An 18859-nucleotide genomic window follows, 5' to 3' on the forward strand; every position below is an offset into this window, starting at 1 on the left:
AAAGCGTTTGACAAAAGTAAACATTCTTCTTTTTTTTTCTTGGTCAGTTGTGGGGCTTGACCTCTGGGCCTGGGTGCTATCCATCAGCTCTTCAGCTCAAGGCAAGCATTCAATCATTGAGGCACAGCACTACTTCCAGTTTTCTGGTCGTTTATTGGAGATAAGTGCTTCACAGACTTTCCTGCCCGGCCTGGCTTTGAACTCTGATCCTCAGAGCTCAGCCTACTGAGAAGTCAAGATTACAGGTGTTATGCCCAGTTAAAGTCAGCATTCTTTTATCATAAAACCCTTGAAGAAACTAGTGATACTGGGTATATATCTCGATAGGATTACGGGTATATGTCAAAAATTAAATCATTTCTGTTAATAGCAGGAATGACACAAATGTCTATTTTTTTCACTCTTTACCCGTATTGAATGCAATCAAGCCACAGAAATAAGCATAGAGAAAGAAATAAATAGGTCAAAAGGGAAGAAACCATTTAAATTATGCTTGTTCACATATTACATGATCCTATATTTAAAAGATCCTAAAAATTTCCAGAGAAAAATTCTAGATCTGATAAATGCTATTGGAAATGTGCCAGAATAAATGATGAACATTTAAAATCATCAGCTTGTCTGCCAACAATGAACAGTCTGGAAAAGAAATCAGAAAAATCACAATAGTCTCAAAAAATTAGCTTAAGATTGTGCTTAACTAATGAAGTAAAAAGACTTCTATAATGAAAAGTATAAAGCCTCAAATAGAACTGAAAGCCAACCTGGGCTGGTAAGTTTGTGAGACTCTTATTTCCAATTAAGCACCAGAAAATATGAAGTGGTGCTGTGGTTCAAGTGGTAGAGTGCTCACCTTAAGTTGAAGAGGTCAGACACAACACTCAAGGCAACTGTCAGGATTGACGACGATGATGATGAAGATGATGAAGATGATGATGATGATGATGATGATGATGATAATAATAATAAACTTAAAAATGGGCACTATGGATTGCATTTCATTCTTCCAAAATTATAAGTTGAATTCCCAATCCTCAAAATATTATTTGGAGATGGAACGTTTGGTATCTAATTAGGGTAAGATGACATCATGGAGGTGAGGCCCGAGATGGATTTAACTTTCACAGAAAAAAGCAAAGAAAGATCCTTTCCATCTCAACTGTTCCTCCTTTCCCAGTCATGAACATACCAAGATTTCATGTAGATACACAATGAGATATAGGCCATCTACAAACCTAAAATAGATCCTTCATCAGAACCCAGTCACACTAGCATACTGGTTTGAGTTTTCAAGCTTTCAGAACTATGAGAAATAAATTTTTATTTAATTAACTCACTGTATACTATTTGGTTATGGCAGACTAAGTTGAACACACAATGAGAAAAACACTGGAATTCACCGTTTTTACAAAGAAGATACATAAATCTTTGTATGTGGCTAACAAATGTATGAAAATATGCTCAATATTACTAAGCAGTAGGGAAATGTAAGTAAAATGTCAATGACTCCTTAGGATGCCTACCATAAAAATAAATAAAAAGATACTGGATGCTGGGCACTGGTGGCTCTCGCCTATAATCCTAGCTACTCAGGAGGCTGAGGTCTGATCATGGAGCAAAGCCAGCCTGGGCAGGAAAGTCTGTAAAACTCTTATCTCCAATTAAACCACCAAAACACCAAAAGTGCCGCTATGACTAAAGTGGTAGAACACTAGCTTTCAGCTAAAGAACTGAGGGACAGCACCCAGGCCCAGAGTTCAAGCCCCACGACCAACAAAATAATGGAACCTTTGCTCGCTGCTGGTAGAAATATAAAATAGTGCAGTTACCTTGGGAAATAGTATGAAAAGCACTCTAAAAATTAAAAGCATAACTAGCTTATTATCTAGCAATCTAATTCCTGATATACATAGAGACAGGAAGGAAGGAGGAATGGAAAGAAGTAAGGAAACAAGGAATGTAAATAGATCCTAAATAGATATTGGCACATTCAGTATAACTGTAAAGTAGTTGCATAGGAAAACAGACATTATATATGAGTTCTAAATTACATGACCACATAAAGAAGAACAGTTAAGGTTCACCTGTCTTTTTCCAGGTTTATCCAATGTGAATAACACAGACAGGGTAACATTTCCACAGTCTATCATGGATCTTTGGCACAGAGTACATTGCAGATTCCATGTTCAATTCAAATCAAAGACATCAGGCTGCAACCTTGTGATTTCAGTCACAATTCTCTCTGTCTGGTCTATTCTTTCTATGTGAACTCTCTAAATGAAGGCATTTGACCACATAACCAACCCCTCTGTGATATATAAATGCATACCACACTGGAAACCCTTCAAAAGCACAATCTTACTTGGGTCAATTATACCAAAAGATGAAGAATACAAAATTCTTGAACAGAGAACCAAGTGGACCAATCTCTCCATGACTCTAGTAGCATTTATTCTTCTCTCAACTCCAGTAAGAAATTGGTTCTATTTTTGACAGTTTCCATTTTTGTTCAGATTGTTCAATGTCTTTCTCTGCGTGGTTATTTCACTAAATAGACTATCTTCCATGATCTTTCATGAGATTGCAAATGACTGCAAATAAGTCAACAAATATATGTTTTCCAGGTGTTAGATAGAAAATCAATACATCAAGAAAATATGGACTATAATATTGTATCAAAATGCTGTATGTACTTATCTACGTAATAGAAAGTGATGAGGATCACTTTTTACTTGAATTTTACCCTACTAAACATCTAGCAGAGTCCTACCTCTATCTATGTTTCTCTTATCCTTTGGATTTTTGCAACCATCTTCTAACAAGCTTCTCTTTTGCCTCGTTTCTAATTTTTTACATTGCTATCAGATTTTTTTACCAAAACTATTTTAATAGTGTTTTGATAAGTTATCTGAAGAGAGCGAGAGAAAGAGACAGCAGTGGTGATAGAGAGATACTCATCTTCCTAACAACTCCAATTTCGTCCTCCAGAAAAGTGAGAAAAATCAGGCTCTTACCATCATCCATAATGATGTTTTATTATAACTCACTCAACAGAACAGCAGAATAAGTTAAGAGTGAGTCAATTACAAGTAGCTCATCTCTAGTGATTAATTAAGCACTGAAATCATTTTGGTGTTACTCATCCATAACCAAATACAGAATTCTCTTCTTTTTATTCACCATCCAAAGAAACCCAAAGTGGATCTACGGCTCAAATGGTAGAGCAATAGCCTTGAGCAAAAATGTTTAAGGGCAGTTCCTAGACTCTGAGTTTAAATTGTAAGATTTATGTCCGCACACAAAGAAAATGTGTTCCCAAATATCTGTCCTCCCATGTTCTCTGAATGTTATATGAATGATCTAGGGATAAAAGGTGTCCAGACAGATTTTAGGCTCGTGCACATTTTGTAATAAACAATAACTTCCATTCAAAAACTGAACTGGAAGTAGTGTCATCTGTGTTACGAGGAATGGACCACACATACTGTGGAGACTTTAAGGGAGCAGTGGAGAAATCCTTGCTCTCATGTCCTGGGCTTAACTCAGGACAGTCTTTTCACATCTATTGTTCCCCAAAGCACTTGGTGATCATCTGACTCCAGTCTCAAAGTGCTGGAACTCTTATTTCTGAGAAGAGTATATAAAATTATCTTGATAAGTCATTGCTTATTATACAGACACAAGTCAACAACTTTATGTTTTTAATCACTCTGCATGCCTGAAAGTAATAATGCGCATCACTTGTGTCCAAATCTTTTGAATAATATTCAAGTATATATATCCTACTCAAAACAATGAAAGGATAAGAATTCTTGGTTCAGTGAATGCTTAAGAGTAAAGAAAGATTTCCCATTACACCTAGTTACCTCTGCAATGAAGGATTTCTCTTCATAAATTACGGAGATCTGTGACAACAATTTTCCCACAGTGGGTTTCTTTTTTGTGTTAATGTTCCAATGCTTGCTGAAGGTTGACATCCAGTTGATAGACTTCCTCTAATGCTTACTTTTACGGAGATGCTGCCGTGTGTCCAAGTCTTTGGTACCTGTTGAGATATAACTTTTTGCTGAATGTGTTTCTTTATTTGTTGTATTACGTTTCTGTCTTGTGGATTTTCTCAATTTCACTGAGGACTGACTTCAGATTAAATGTCATTGAACATTTGTTCCATTCATTAGGTTTCGTTTCTCCTATATGTCAGTTCTCTGATCAACAATGAGGTGTGCCTCTCAGATGAAAGTCTCTACACACTGGTAATGTTCATCAGGTTTCTCTCCTGTGTGTGTTCTATAAATTAACGTGAACGTGTTTTCTCCTGTGTGTTTCTGGTGCAAACAGAGGGGTGAATTTTTTTAAAAAAAACCACACTTGTTGCAGTCATAGAATTTCTCTCATTTCAGTGTTCAGTGAAGAATGCTCAGCTGAGCCTTCTGGGTAAAAGACTGTAAAGTTGTTGCATTCATGAGACTTCTCTTGCGTGTTGATGCTCTGATGCAAACTGAGTTTTCTTCCAGGTGAAAGACTTTCCACATTTATTACGCTCCTAAAATTTCTCACCTGTGTGAATTCCATTATGCTTACTGAGTTCTGGACTCTGGTTGAAGGATATTTCAGACCTGTTACATTCACAAAATTTATCTCCTGTGTGTCTTCTCTGATGGTCAGTAAATTCTGCTTCCGGGTAAAGAATTTCCACACTTAATACATTCAGAAGCTTTCTTTCCTGTGTGTGTGTTTTTGATGGACGTTAAGGTATGCCTTCTCAGTAAAAGATTTTCCACACAGGACACATTCATAAGGTTTCTCTCCTGTGTGTCTTCTGTTTTTGTTAAGTAAGGTTTGCCTTATGGGTGAAAGATTTTCCATACTGGATACATTCATATGGTTTCTATCCTGTATGTGTTCTCTGATGTTTGTTAAGGTGTACCTTCCAAGTGAAAGAATTTCCACACATTACAATCATAAGGTTTCTGTCCAGTGTGTCATCTCTGATGGACAGTAAGTGGTGCCATCTGGTTGACAGATTTTACATATTTTTCATATTCATAAAGTTTTTCTCATGTGTGTTCTCTGATGGAGTTTCATGTGTGCCTTCTGGATGAGAAACATTCATAAAGTTTTTCTTACGTGTGTCTTTTCTGATGATCAGTAAACGCTGCCTTCCAGGTGAAAAACGTTGCACCCTCGATACATATATAAGGTTTTTCTCCTGTGTTTTATCTCTGATGATTAGTAACAGCTTCCTTCCAGGTGAAGGACGTTACATAATCGATACATTCATAAGGTGTCTCTACAGTGTGGATTCTCTGATGGATGTGAAGGTCTGCTTTTTGGATGAAAGACATTAAATACGTGATATAATCATAAGGTCTGTCTCCTGTGTGTCTTCTCTGATGACCAGTAAGGACTGCCTTCTTGGTAAAGGACTCTCCAAACATGTTAAAATCATAGGATTTTTCCCCTGTGTGTCTTCTCTGATGGACAGTAAGTAGTGCCTTCTGGTGAAAAATTATCTACATTTGTTACATTCATAAAGTTTTTCTCCTGTATGTATTATCTGATGCAAAGTGAGGTATGACTTTAGCCAGAAAGACATGCCACATTTGTTGCATTCATAACATGACAAGCTATTTCCATAAGTATAAAGTTGCCTATGCATTTTCCATCCTAGCTGCGACCCAGAACTTGCACAGCACAGAACAGGTGCAACGAATGGTTTCTCACATCAGGGTGAATTTTTGGAAGTGCTGTGATTCGAACTCGGGGCCTAGGAGGCTCAACTGCCCAATGGGTCCACATGAGCAAACCAGCCTGTCAGCCACTAAGGAGCAGGGCTGTTCCCAGGAGCTGAGATCAAGCCCCAGGGAGGCCACAAGAGTCCTCAATGCATCATTGAAACATGGGATGTATATTCACATCCGTGTGTGGACTGCCTCATGCATTGAGCGTAGTTATCCTCTCTATTTTGTATGCTATTCATGGATGTATTAAGTATGTTCTTGAGTATATATGACAGGTGTAACTCGGCTGACATGGATGACAACCTTTTCCCATGGCCACAGGGTGGCTCATGCATTCTCCATCCTAGCTGAAACCCAGGACTCACGCAGGAAAACAGGTGAAACGTCTGGCTTCTGACAGGATGAATATTTTGGCACTGCTAGGATCTGAACTCAGCACCTAGCAGGCCCAATAGGCGAATGGGTCCAGATAAGCACACCAGCCTGTGAGCCACTAAGGAGCTAGGCCATTCCCAGGACCTGAGATCGAGTCCCAGGGGTAAGGCAGGGGGAGCACAATAGTCATCCATTCATAAGCTGAAAGTAGTAAGCAAATAAGTACATATCTGTATAGTGTAGGAGAGATGGAGACCTGTGATTGAATCCAATCTACCCTGTGACTATCGATTCTTGGATCTTCCTCAATGCCTCCATTTAATGACTGTGATGATTATGGTCATGCTTCATCAACTCTTCACTAAAATTAATCGATAACCCATGAGTCTTGACTATCATTTCCTACTCGAATTCTCAGGAACTACTAATTCAAGGAAGAGATTGATCGTATTTCATGGCTCTTCTTAGGTCCGGAATTGAGTATCTCAGGAACTCCTGCCATTCCCTCAATGTAGGATGGCTGACCAGGATTCGACCTCGGGGCCTTCATTGCCCAGTCATACTGTGGCTCCCCCGACAGCCAGCAAGCCTTCAGCCACACCAGGTCACCTTCAATCTGCAGTCCACCATGTTCAGTCTTACCATGGACAACATTCAAATGAAAATAAACCTAAAAGCGCCAGTTGGAATTTCCCGCACTTTTTTCCCCTCCGGCTTTTTACTTTTTCCTACAATCCCTGGGGTCCTAAGATCTGAGGATGGGATGTGGGTCCAGAGGCTGCAGCCTAGGATGATCGGACCTGAGGCAGAGTTGCCACAACTTGAGTTCAAGCCCCAGGTCTGGCAAAAAATATTAAAAAATTGTAAAATCATGAATGAAGCACCGTAGCTCAGAATTTGCGCCATTTTACTGCCAGAGCTGGGGTGTGAAATCAGGTCTAGGTAACTCTTTTGCACTGTGGGGGAAGGAGAAGCTCACTATCGTTGAAGACTAGAAGGTCAAGCCTGGTCCCAGGGCCTGAATTGAAGCCCCAGCTCAGGCAAAAATCATATGCCCACCTATGTTACACATAGGATCTCTATTTACATACATGTGTGGAATGCATCATGTTTTCAGTGTAGTTGTTCTTTTTATTGTGTGTCTTAGTCAGGGATGCATTTTGTATTTTATTGCATATGATGACAGATATAACTGTTCTGACTTGGATGGCAACCTAGGCCCATTTCTATAGAGTTTCTTACTCCTTCTCCATCCTAGCTGAGACTCAGGACATTCTCTGGACAGGAAAACAGGTGGATCAATGGGCTTCTCACATCAGGATTCATGATTTGGCAGTGCTGGGATTTGAACTGAGAGCCTAGCACGCCCAAAAGAGTCAAGGTGAGGACACCGGCCTGTGAGCAACTAAGGAGCTAAGTCATTCTCAGGACCTGAGGTTGTGCCCCAGTGAGGGCCAGGATAGGAATAAATTCATAATTGAAACATAGGATATTTATTCACATATATGTGGGGATAGCATCTTGCATTCAATGCACTCTTCCTTATTTTGTGTCTAATACATGGAGGTATTGTGTATTTTACTGAATATGGTGACAGGTATAACTCTGCTGACATGGATGATGACTTGTTCCCATTGTTATAAAGTTGCCTATGCATTCATTCTCCATCCTGGCTGAGACCAAGGACTTACATAGGAGAAGAAAACAGTTGTAAAGACTGGGTTCTAACATCAGGATGAATCTTTTGTCAGGCCTGGGATTTGAACTTAGATCTGGGTAACCCTGTTGCACTTTGGGGGAAGGAAAAGCTCGTCATCCCTGAAGACTAGAATGTCAGGACTGCTCCAGGGCCTGATTTGAAGTCCCAGCAGTGGACAAAATAACAAGCTTGCCTTTTTTCAACATTGGGTCTCTATTTACATACAGGTGTGGTATGCATCTTGCTTTCAATGTAATTATTTTTTAATTTTGATTCTTATTCATGGAAGTATTGTGTATTTTATTTTGTATGGTGGCAGGTATATCTGTGTTGCCTTGGATGACAACCTATTCCCATGGCTATAGAGTTGCCTATCTAGTATTCTCCGTCCTCGATGAGGCCCAGGACTTTCACAAGACAGGAAAACAGCTGTATGAATTGGTTTCTCACATCAGGATGAAACTTTTGGCATTGCTGGGAGTTGAACTCTGGGCCTAACAGGCCCAACTTTCTAATGGGTCCATATAAGCACAACAGCTTTTGAGCTACTAAGGATCTAGGCCCTACCCAGGACCTGAGATTGAGCTCCAGGGTGGGGTTTGTGCACCATATTCATCCATTCATAAGCTGAAGCTAGAATGCTAATAAATACCTATTTGTATAGAGAAAATGTGTCAAGCTGTGTTGGAATCCTATCTACCATGTGACTATCAATTCTTGGATCTTTCCCAATGCCTCAATTTCCTGAATGTACTTATTATTGTCACATTTCGTGAAGTCTTAATTAAAAATAATTGTTGTGCCAGAGGTCTTGCCTATCATTTCCTATGTGAATCATGCATGAACTTCTCATCTCTTCCCTAGGCCTGAATGCAAGCACCAGCCCGAAAAATGTAACATTATAGACATTTTAAATATGTGATTTATATTTACATCTATATATTCAGTCTGTATTGTGTTTATTGGAGTGATTCATTATATATTCTTATTGATTGATTGAATTAACATTTATTTTATGGACTGTGAGTGTACCTATATCATTTATTACATTTATTCCAATCTATTCTGTAGCATGTAGCTTTGCACACATATTATGTACATCATACCTGACACCCAGCACTAGTACAGAAATGGAAAACACGTGTCTCATTTGGAATCTTACTCCAAGATGAAATTTTTGGCAATGCTGGTACCTGAACTGAGGGCCTAGAAGTCCCAATTCATGAATGGGTGAGTGTCAGCATGGCAGCCTTTAGCCCATTCAGCTGCCAAGTGGATCCCAGGACCTAGGATGGAGCCACAGGTTTGGCCAAAATAGCAGTACCTTTCTATCTGGTATATATACCATATATATATTTATCTGGTATACAGATAAATATAAAAATATATTTAGATATTTTGATACTGCCAGTGATGTCTATGTGGAATTAAATGATATATACTACGTTCATACAGATTCTCAGGTCTTTAGTGAGTATTCCATTTAATGAATAGTATTCTTTTAATGCATAATAAACTATGAATTAAAATCAATCTGTGTTCTGTGATTATTGGGTCTAAATTTATACTGGACTGATTGATGAACTACTCATCCAACCATTACATTGATCAAATTTCTCTCACGTTCCTATGTACAAACAATAGTTTCTTAGGCTCTCCAGCTCTTTGTATGTAGCATGACTGGGATTCAAACTCAGAGCCTAGGTGTCCAGGTTGGCCTATGGTTTCGCTGACAGCTTGTCAGCCTTCACCAATGCCAGGTGAACTACAGGTTGCATCAGTGTTATTTGGACCCGGGATGGTCACCATGCAAGGAAGGAAAACCAAGAAACTACCATCCGTAGGTGGTTCCTGGCTTTTTTTTTTAGTGCTGTTTTCATTTTGTTTTCTTGTCAGCCCCCGAGGCCTAGTATCCCAGGATGGGCTGTGGGTCCAGAGGCTGCACCATCACAGCCTAGGTTGATGTTAGCTGAGGCAGAGTTGCCACGATATGAGTTCAAGCCCAATGCTGGGCAAACAACAACAACAACAACAACAACAACAAAATTAAAAATAAATAGATAAATAAATAATTTTAAAAATATTAAAAATACCCTGGCATTGTCTAAGGTCCACGCCTGTAATCTTAGCTACTCAGGACGCTGAGATGTGAACATCACGGTTCAAAGCCAGCCAGGGCAGGAAAGACTGTGAGACTCTTATCTCCAATAAACCACTAGAAAACCAGAAGTGGTGCTATGGCTCAAGCATTATAGCACTCGCCTTGAGCTGAAGAGCACAAGGACAGCTCCCAAGGCCAGAGTTCAATTCCCATGTATATATGTACATATATATATATATATATATATATATATACATATATACATATATATGTATATATGCATATATACATATATATGTGTATATATATATGTACATATATATACTTACATACATACATACACACATACATACATACATATATGCATACATACAATACTGATGAAGCTCCCTGGCTTGGAATTCATGCCCTATTTTTCTGGCAGGCCTGGCAATCAAACTCAGAGTTTGGGTAACTCTAATTCACTGGGGAGATGGGGAAACTCACCCTCTTGGAAGACAAGCAATTCAGGTCTGTTCCCTAGGCCTGAATTCAATCCCCAGCCCTGTTAATGTAATATTCATTCACATTTGAAATAATGATTAATATCTACATACTTATGTTTATTGCAATTTGCTTTGAGTGTATTTATTTTATTTTTTGTATTATTTATTCATTATTTTTATTGGCTATTATTACACTTATAACATGTATTAAATTGATTACATCTTATGAGAAACATACAGACTTGCATATGTATTATATATCTTAATTCAGACCCAGGACATTTATTGAAATACTATAGTAGATCATCCCATGCTTAGAAAAACAAAAAGAATCCATCAACCAAATTAATTTATCCCTAGGCACCCCAGTGGCTCACATCTGTAATCCCAGCTACTCAGGAGGTGAGAACTGGAAGATGAAGTTTCAAAGCCAATCCAGGAAGTAAAGCCTGAGAGATATCATCTCCAATTAACTGGCAAAAAGCCAGTCTACAGGTATGGCTGAAGTGGTAGAAAATCATCTACGAACAACCAAGCCAAGAAAGAGCAAGCTGAGTTCAAGTGCGTGGAGAGGGGTGTAGGGGGATAAAGAGGAGGGAAATCCTCCAAAAAACAGAGAACAAAACAACAGTACACAAATCCCACCTAATTTATGGTACCAACAAACTGAAAATACAATCAGCTTATGCATTTGTATAATTTTACATGAGCCCATATATTCTTAGGTACACTTCAAAGCTATGTGTTTAATAATATGTATATATAAATTAATGATGTATATATATAAATAAACTAAGAAACCAGCCAATGAAAAAATACTTCTGAATTAGTGTCTTAACAATGGCATTATAAACTATTTGTACAAAAAGTATGTTTGAAGTTTCTTTCTTTAGAATCAATCGTAAAATGTTTGTTCATGTACCATACATCAGTGGCTCACACCTATAATCCTAGTTACTCAGGAGGCTGAGAGCTGAGGATGGCAGTTCAAGGCAAGCCCCGGGAGACTCTTACCTCCAATAAACCAGTAGAAAACCAGAAGTGGCGATGTGGCTCAAGCTTTACAGTGCTCGCAAAAAGCTGAAGAGCACAGGGATAATGCCCAATCCCAGAGTTCAAGCCCCACCACCGACAATATAAAAAAAGGAAAGAAGTTTGTTCATACAATATTCTAACATTCTGATTCTTAGGAAACTTTTCTTCCAGGGTCTTATGCTCTTTAGGCAACTATTCCACTACTAAGCTACATCTTAATACCAACGTTTTTGTTTTTCATTTTAGCATCCAGTTTATTACCAAAATGCTTACAAGTACCTAATGTCCTCACAGAAGTTAGTATTTATTCAGAAACTCAACCTTTGGTGGTATGTGGACTCCCCTAGTCTATTTCGTGGTAGGCACTGAGGAAAACTCACAGGACACAATTGCAGACATTTTTTAATTATAAAAATAACTCTAAATAGAAATAACATCAACTTCCGGTCACGGGTGGCTTATGCCTATAATCCAAGCTACTCAGGGGGCTGAGATTTGAGGAAGGCAACTCAAGGCCAGCCAGGGAGGAAAGTCTGTGAGACTCTTATCTCCAATAAACCTCTAGAAAACTGGAAGTGGTACTGTGGCTCAAGTGCTTGAGCATTTGCCTTGAGCACAGGGATAGCACTCAAGCCCAGAGTTCAAGCCTCACAACCAACAAATTTAAAAAAAAAAAGAAAAAATAAGAAATAACATCAACTGTCCCAAACTTCTAGGGAGAAATAATATGCTCATTTTCATTCTCACTCTTCATGGCAGATGGTCAAAAACACCAATGTGCTATGCTGAAATGAAAAAGTTTAAACCTCTTTTTTGAAAAACTCTCATGTTATAAAATCAAAATGTTTCAAATAAAGTCAAAATGAACTTTAAAAAATATTAAAAATGCTAATGAAACTCCTTGGCTTGGAATGTGTGATTTTTTATCTGCAAGGCCTGGGATTTGAACTTAGGGACTGAGTAACTATGTTGCACTCTGGGGGAAGGGGAAGCTCACTATGCTTGAAGACCAGAAATTCAGGACTGATTGCTAGGCCTGAATTCATGCCCCAGTCATACTCCTTATATATATTTTAAAGATAGCATTGAATTTCCATATACATGTTCAGTCTATATGTTTGGTGTGGTTATTCATTGTATTTGTTGTTTTATTCATTTATTTACCGTTTATTTTACAGACTGTGAGGACACCTAAATGTATATGACATTATTTACATAGTATCAAATTGCATCTAGATTTGTAGACTTGTTCTCCATCATGCCTGATACCCAGCACTCTCCCAGAAACGGAAAACAGGTGTCACACTTGGCTTCTTACTCGAGGATGAAATTCTTAGCAGGCACTGAGATCAAGCCCTAGAGGTGGCCAAAATAGCCATACATGGATAGGCAGGTGGTAGTATGCCAATAAATGCGTATCATTAGACAGTGCCAGAGCCGTGTATCTAGTATTCAATGATATCTACTATGTTCCTACGAAGTCTTAGGCATTTAGACAGCCTAGATATTATGGAGAAAGAACATACAATGATCAAAGAAAAGTCCAAGAAATATGATAGATCTATTCAACATTTGGAAGACACCATCAGAAAGCCTAATCTGAGGATAATGGGTGTAGAGGAGCACCAAGAAACAGAAGTTAATGGTCTAGGAAATTTGTTTAACAGGATCCTAGCAGAGAACATGCAAACAGATAGGCCTATTCAGATACAAGAAACTTTTAGAACTCCAAATAGACCGGACCAGAACAGGACAACTCAGCATCACATTATAATCTTCACAGGATCAATTCAGACCAGGGAAAAGAACCTTAAAGCTGTCAAGGAGAAAAGATCAATCACCTATATAGGGAAACGAGTTAGAATCACCTCAGATTTCTCAGCAGTGACAATCAAAGCAAGAAGAGCCTGGAATGATGTATACCGTGCCGTAAGACAAACAAAAATTAACTAAGAAAACTGTACTCAGCTAACCTTTCCTTCATAAACGAAGGTCAAAAAAATCTTCCATAACAAAGAAAAAATGAAACAATATATCTCTACCAAACCAACCCTATGAAAGATTCTTAAAGATGTCCTACACATAGAAAACCAACAAGACCACAATAAAGGCCAAGAAACTGGAGCCAAACTGAGAATCCAAGAATCATAGAAAGAACCCAGTTGCCACAGCCCCCAAGAAGGTGGATAAAATGGCAGAAACTCCCAAATACTTCTCAGTTCTATCTCTCAACATTAATGGACTTAACTCTCCAATTAAGAGACATAGACTGTCTAGTTTGATTAAAAAGCAAGAAACTTCTATCTGCTGCCTTCAGGAGTCACATCTTGTCCATAAAACCAAACACATTTTCAGTGTTAAAGGCTGGAAAAAAAACTACCAAGCAAACAGCCCCCATAAACAGGTATGAGTTGCAATCCTAATATCAGATAAAATAGAATTCAATTTAAAATAAGTGAGAAGAGTTAAAGAAGGTTGCTACATACTAATTAATGTATCTCTCCTTCAGGAGGATATTACAATTTTAAATATCTACTAACCAAAAGAAGCACCCAAATTTATCCAAGAAACCCAACTTTCCCTCAAATCCCACATAGATCCAAAGACATTGATTGTTTGGGACTTTAACACACCACTATCCCCACCAGATAGATAAACTTGGCAAAAACTCAACAAAGAACCTGAATATCTAAACAACTGCATAGATCAACTAGATTTAACAGACATCTACAGAATATTTCACCCAGCAGCATCAGAATACACGTTTTTCTCAGCAGCATATGGAACAATTTCCAAAATAGACCACATTTTAGGCCACAAAGAAAATTTGTCCAAATTCAGAAACATTGAAGTTATACCTTGCATTCTCTCAGACGACAAGGGATTAAAAGTAGGACTCCACACCAAAAGCCACTAAAGAAAGTCCTGTAACACATGGAGGCTGAACAACACACTGCTGAATCACGAGTGCATCAGGGAAGATATTAGAAATGAAATTCAAATATTCATGATATTCAACAAAAATGAGCACACAACTTACCAGCTCCTCTGGGACACAGCAAAGGTAGTACTCAGAGGCAAGTTTATAGTTCTGAGTTGCTACATCAATATATTGGAGAGATCTGAAACCAAAAATTTAATGAGACATCTGAGCCTCCTTGAAAAAGAGCAGCAGGATAAACCCCAACCCAATAGACAGAAAGAAATAATTAAAATTATATCAGAATTAAATGAATTAGAATTCAAAAAAGCCATATAAAGAATCAACAAAACAAAGATTTGGTTCTTCGAAAAAATTAACAAAATTGACAGACCCTTAGCAAATCTTATGGGAAAAAGAAAACAACATACCCAAATAAATGAACTCAGAGATGAGAATAGAAACATCACCAGAGAAACAACCAACATTCAGAACATTATAAGGAAATACTTCTCAAAACTTTTTGCTAATAAGATTGAGAACTTGGCAGAAATGGACCTTTTCCTAGAAAATACTGACATGCCAAAACTAAACCAAGATGAGATAAATCAACTTAAAAGGCCCATATCAAGCACTGAAATATAGACAGTAATAAGAGGTCTCTCATCTAAGAAAAGCCCAGGTTCAGATGGATTCACAGCGGAATTATACAAGGTCTTCAAAGCAGAGCTCACATTAATACCCTTCCAACTCTTCAATGAAATTGAAAGAAAAAATTCACTACGGAACTCATTCTATGAAGCCATCATAACCCTCATCACAAAAGCAGGCAGGGTGTTATCAAAGAAAGAGAACCATAGACCAATTTCTTGGATGAACATTCATGAAAAACTTCTCAACAAAATTTTGGCCAATCGACTTCAACAATTCATCAAAAAAATCATACACCAAGATCAAACAGGATTCATTTCAGGGATGCAAACCTGGTTCAATATACGCAAATCAATTAGTATAATTCATCACATCAACAGGAGCAGAGATAAGAACCACATGGTTATATCAATAGATGCAGAAAAAGCATTTGACAAGATCCAACACCCCTTTATTATGAAGGTTCTGGAAAAATTAGGAATCCATGGAACATTCCTCAATACAATAAAGGCTATATATGACAAACTTACAGTCATCATTACAGTTAATGGTGAAAAACTAAAGCTATTCCCTCTTAACTCAGGAATGAGTCAAGGACATACACTCTCTCCACTTCGCTTCAATCTGATATTAGAATGCCTAACTACAAATAAGACTAGATGCAAACATAAAGGGGATCCAAATAGGGAAAGAAGAAGTAAAACTCTCCCTTTTTGCAGATGACATGATCTTGTGTTTAAAGAATCCCACAGACCCCACTCCCAAATTACTCAAGCTGATTCAAAACTTTGGCAAAGTAGCAGGGTATAAAATTAACCCTCTACAATCAATGGCTTTTCTGTATGCCAACAATGAATAAAGTGAGGCTGAAATTAGGAAAGTAAGTCCATTCGTAATAGCCCCACAAAAATAAAATACCTAGGAATTAACTTAACCAAAGAAGTGAAGGACATCCATGAAGAAAACTTTGAACACATGAAAAAGGAAATCAAAACAGAACTTAGAAAGTGGCAAAAACTCACATGCTCCTGGATTTGAAAGATCAAGATCGGGAAAATGGCCATACTTCTGAAGGCTATCTCCAAATTCAATGCAATACCTATCAATATTCCAACCTCATTCTTCAAGGAATTAGAAGAGGCGATCCAAAAATACATATGGTACAGTAAAAGACCCCGAATAGCAAAAACAATCCTCAACAGACAAAATCGGGCTGGAGGAATATCAATACCAAATTTCAAACTCTACTACAAAGCCATAGTAATCAAAACGGCATTGTACCTGCATAAGAACAGACCTCAGGACCAATGGAACAGAACTGAAGACCCAGAAATGAACACACAGCCCTATAGCCAACTAATCTTCGATAACGGAGCTCAAAAAATAGAATGGAAGAAAACAGCCTCTTCAGGAAATGGTGCTGGCAAAACTGGTTAACTACTTGTAGACAATGAAAGCTAGATTCTTATATATCATTCTACACCAGAATCAACTCCAAATGGATCAAAGACCTCAGAGTCAAAGCAGACAATCTGAAAACATTACAGTATGGAATAGGAGACACCCTAGGTCTCATTGGCACAGGGTGAAATTTTTTTAATAGAGACCCAGAAACACAACAAGTCAAAGAAAGGTTGAACAAATGGGATTGCACAAAATTGCAGAACTTCTACATGGCCAAGAACATAGCTAGCAAGATCAATTGAAAGCCCACAGATTGGGATAAGTTCTTCACTAGCCATACAACCGACAAGGGTCTCATATCTAAAATATACCTGGAGCTAAAAAACTTAAATCCTCCAATAACAAATCTCCAAAGAAACAACTGCCCAATAAATAAGTGGGCTAAAGACTTACAGAGAAACTTCTCTGAAGAGGAAAGAAGGATTGCCTATAGACACATGAAGAAATGCTCAACCTCTCTAGCCATAAAAGAAATGCAAACCAAACCATAGAGATACAACCTCACCCCAGTTAGAATGGCAATAATCAAGAACTCTAATAACAACAGATGCTTGAGGAGATGCAGAGAGAAGTGAACATTACTACATTGTTGGTGGGAGTGTAAACTTGTTCAACCACTTTGGAAAGCAATATGGAGGTTCCTCAAAATACTCCACAGAGAGCTCCCTTATTTCCCAGCAATCCCACTTTTGGGCATTTATCTACATGATCACAAACAAGACCACACTAAAGCTGCCAGCACGACTATGTTTATTATTGCAGCATTATTTACCATAAGTAAGATGTGGAACGAACCCTGATACCTCTTAGTAGATGAATGGATCAAGAAAATGTGGCATATATACACAATGGAATTCTATGCCTCCATCAAAAATAATGACATTGCTCCATTTGTTAGGAAATGAAAAGGCTTGGAAAAAATTATGTTAAGTGTACTTGTTAGATTGGTAGTTAAACAAAGGATATTATTGTTAATATTAATTTTAATGCAATTTCAAGGAACTCTTCTGTCTCTGACCTCCTAACACTTGTATTTTGGGATTTGTCCCTGGAAATCTAGGATTTAGCAGGACTCAAAATAAACCAAGATCTTGCCCATGTAGTTGTAACTCCTTTGTGTGGTATTCTCACAATTTAAAAAAAAGCCAAGAGTATTTGAATTCTACTATTAAGGTTTAATGATAGATTTCTACTGATCTTTCTCTTAAGTGTGTTGGAGAAACCAAAGCTGAAGTTAACTTGGACTTTTGTTGTGGATGTAAATGTCTTAACTACCATCTCTGGTAGTTAGTACCATTAAATTTCAATTAGCCATCACAGGCTCAAGCCTGTAATCCTAGCTCCTCAGGAGGCTGAGATCTAAGGATCTTCATTAAAAGCCAGCTCGGATAGGAAAATCCACGGGACTCACACTCCAATTGACTGCCAAAAAGACTAGAGGTGGAGATGTGTCTCAAGTAGTAGAGTGCTAACCTTGAGGGACAAAGCCCAGGTTCTGAGTTCAAGCCTAGATACTGACCATCAATTAACAATTTCAGAGGTTCCACTGTGAGTGCTATATTCTTTTTGAGACTGAAGTATTTTTTTCGCATAGTCTTTCAAACCTCAGCATCTCTAATGGAGAATCATTGTAGATCCTTTTCCACTTGAATAATTGTTATTCTCCAGGAGTAGAGTGGCCAAGAGGCTTGCAGATCAAGAGCTCGAATATTAAATTGGCTAAAAAGAGATCAAATTAAAATTTATTCTTTTGTTGCAAATACCACATTTTTGGTATGTGTTTGCTAGCCCTGGCACTTGAACTGAAGGCCTGGGTGCTGTTCCTGAGCTTTTGTGTCCAAGACTATTGCTCTACCACTTGAACCACAACTCTACTTCGGGCTTATTGGTGGTTAATTGGAGATAAAAGTCTCACAGACATTCTGGACCAGGGTGGCTTCAAACTAGAATGCTGAGTAGCCAGGATTACAGGTATATACCACCTGCATCTGGCTCAAATACCACCTATAATGTTAAAAGTCAAGGATATCTGTTAACATCTATCTCTGACAGATGTACAATGTTTTACTCCTCACTGAATGAATGTTCCTTTGAACAGTATTGCATCAAATGGAGTGGACTCAAGTTAGGTATTGAACACCAACAATCTGGTTTGGTGGAAGTGGCCTTGTACACCCTATTTGGCCATTGGTGTGGATTGTAGAAAAAAAGACAATTCAGTAAAAACAAATTCAAAGAGTCTGAGACACTTACACATGTTCTGGACATCACTTCCTCATGGGCTGCTGTTGTGCAGGCCCAATATTTGATCTGAAGAGAAACTAGGAATTACAAAAGTTAAAACCCAAAGTCTAGTAACCTCTAAAAGGCCTGTGTAACTCCTTGATC

The sequence above is a fragment of the Dipodomys merriami genome, unplaced genomic scaffold (genome assembly GCF_024711535.1).
Source record: "Dipodomys merriami isolate MVZ:Mamm:240054 unplaced genomic scaffold, mDipMer1.0.p SCAF_66, whole genome shotgun sequence".
Lineage (NCBI taxonomy): Eukaryota > Metazoa > Chordata > Mammalia > Rodentia > Heteromyidae > Dipodomys > Dipodomys merriami.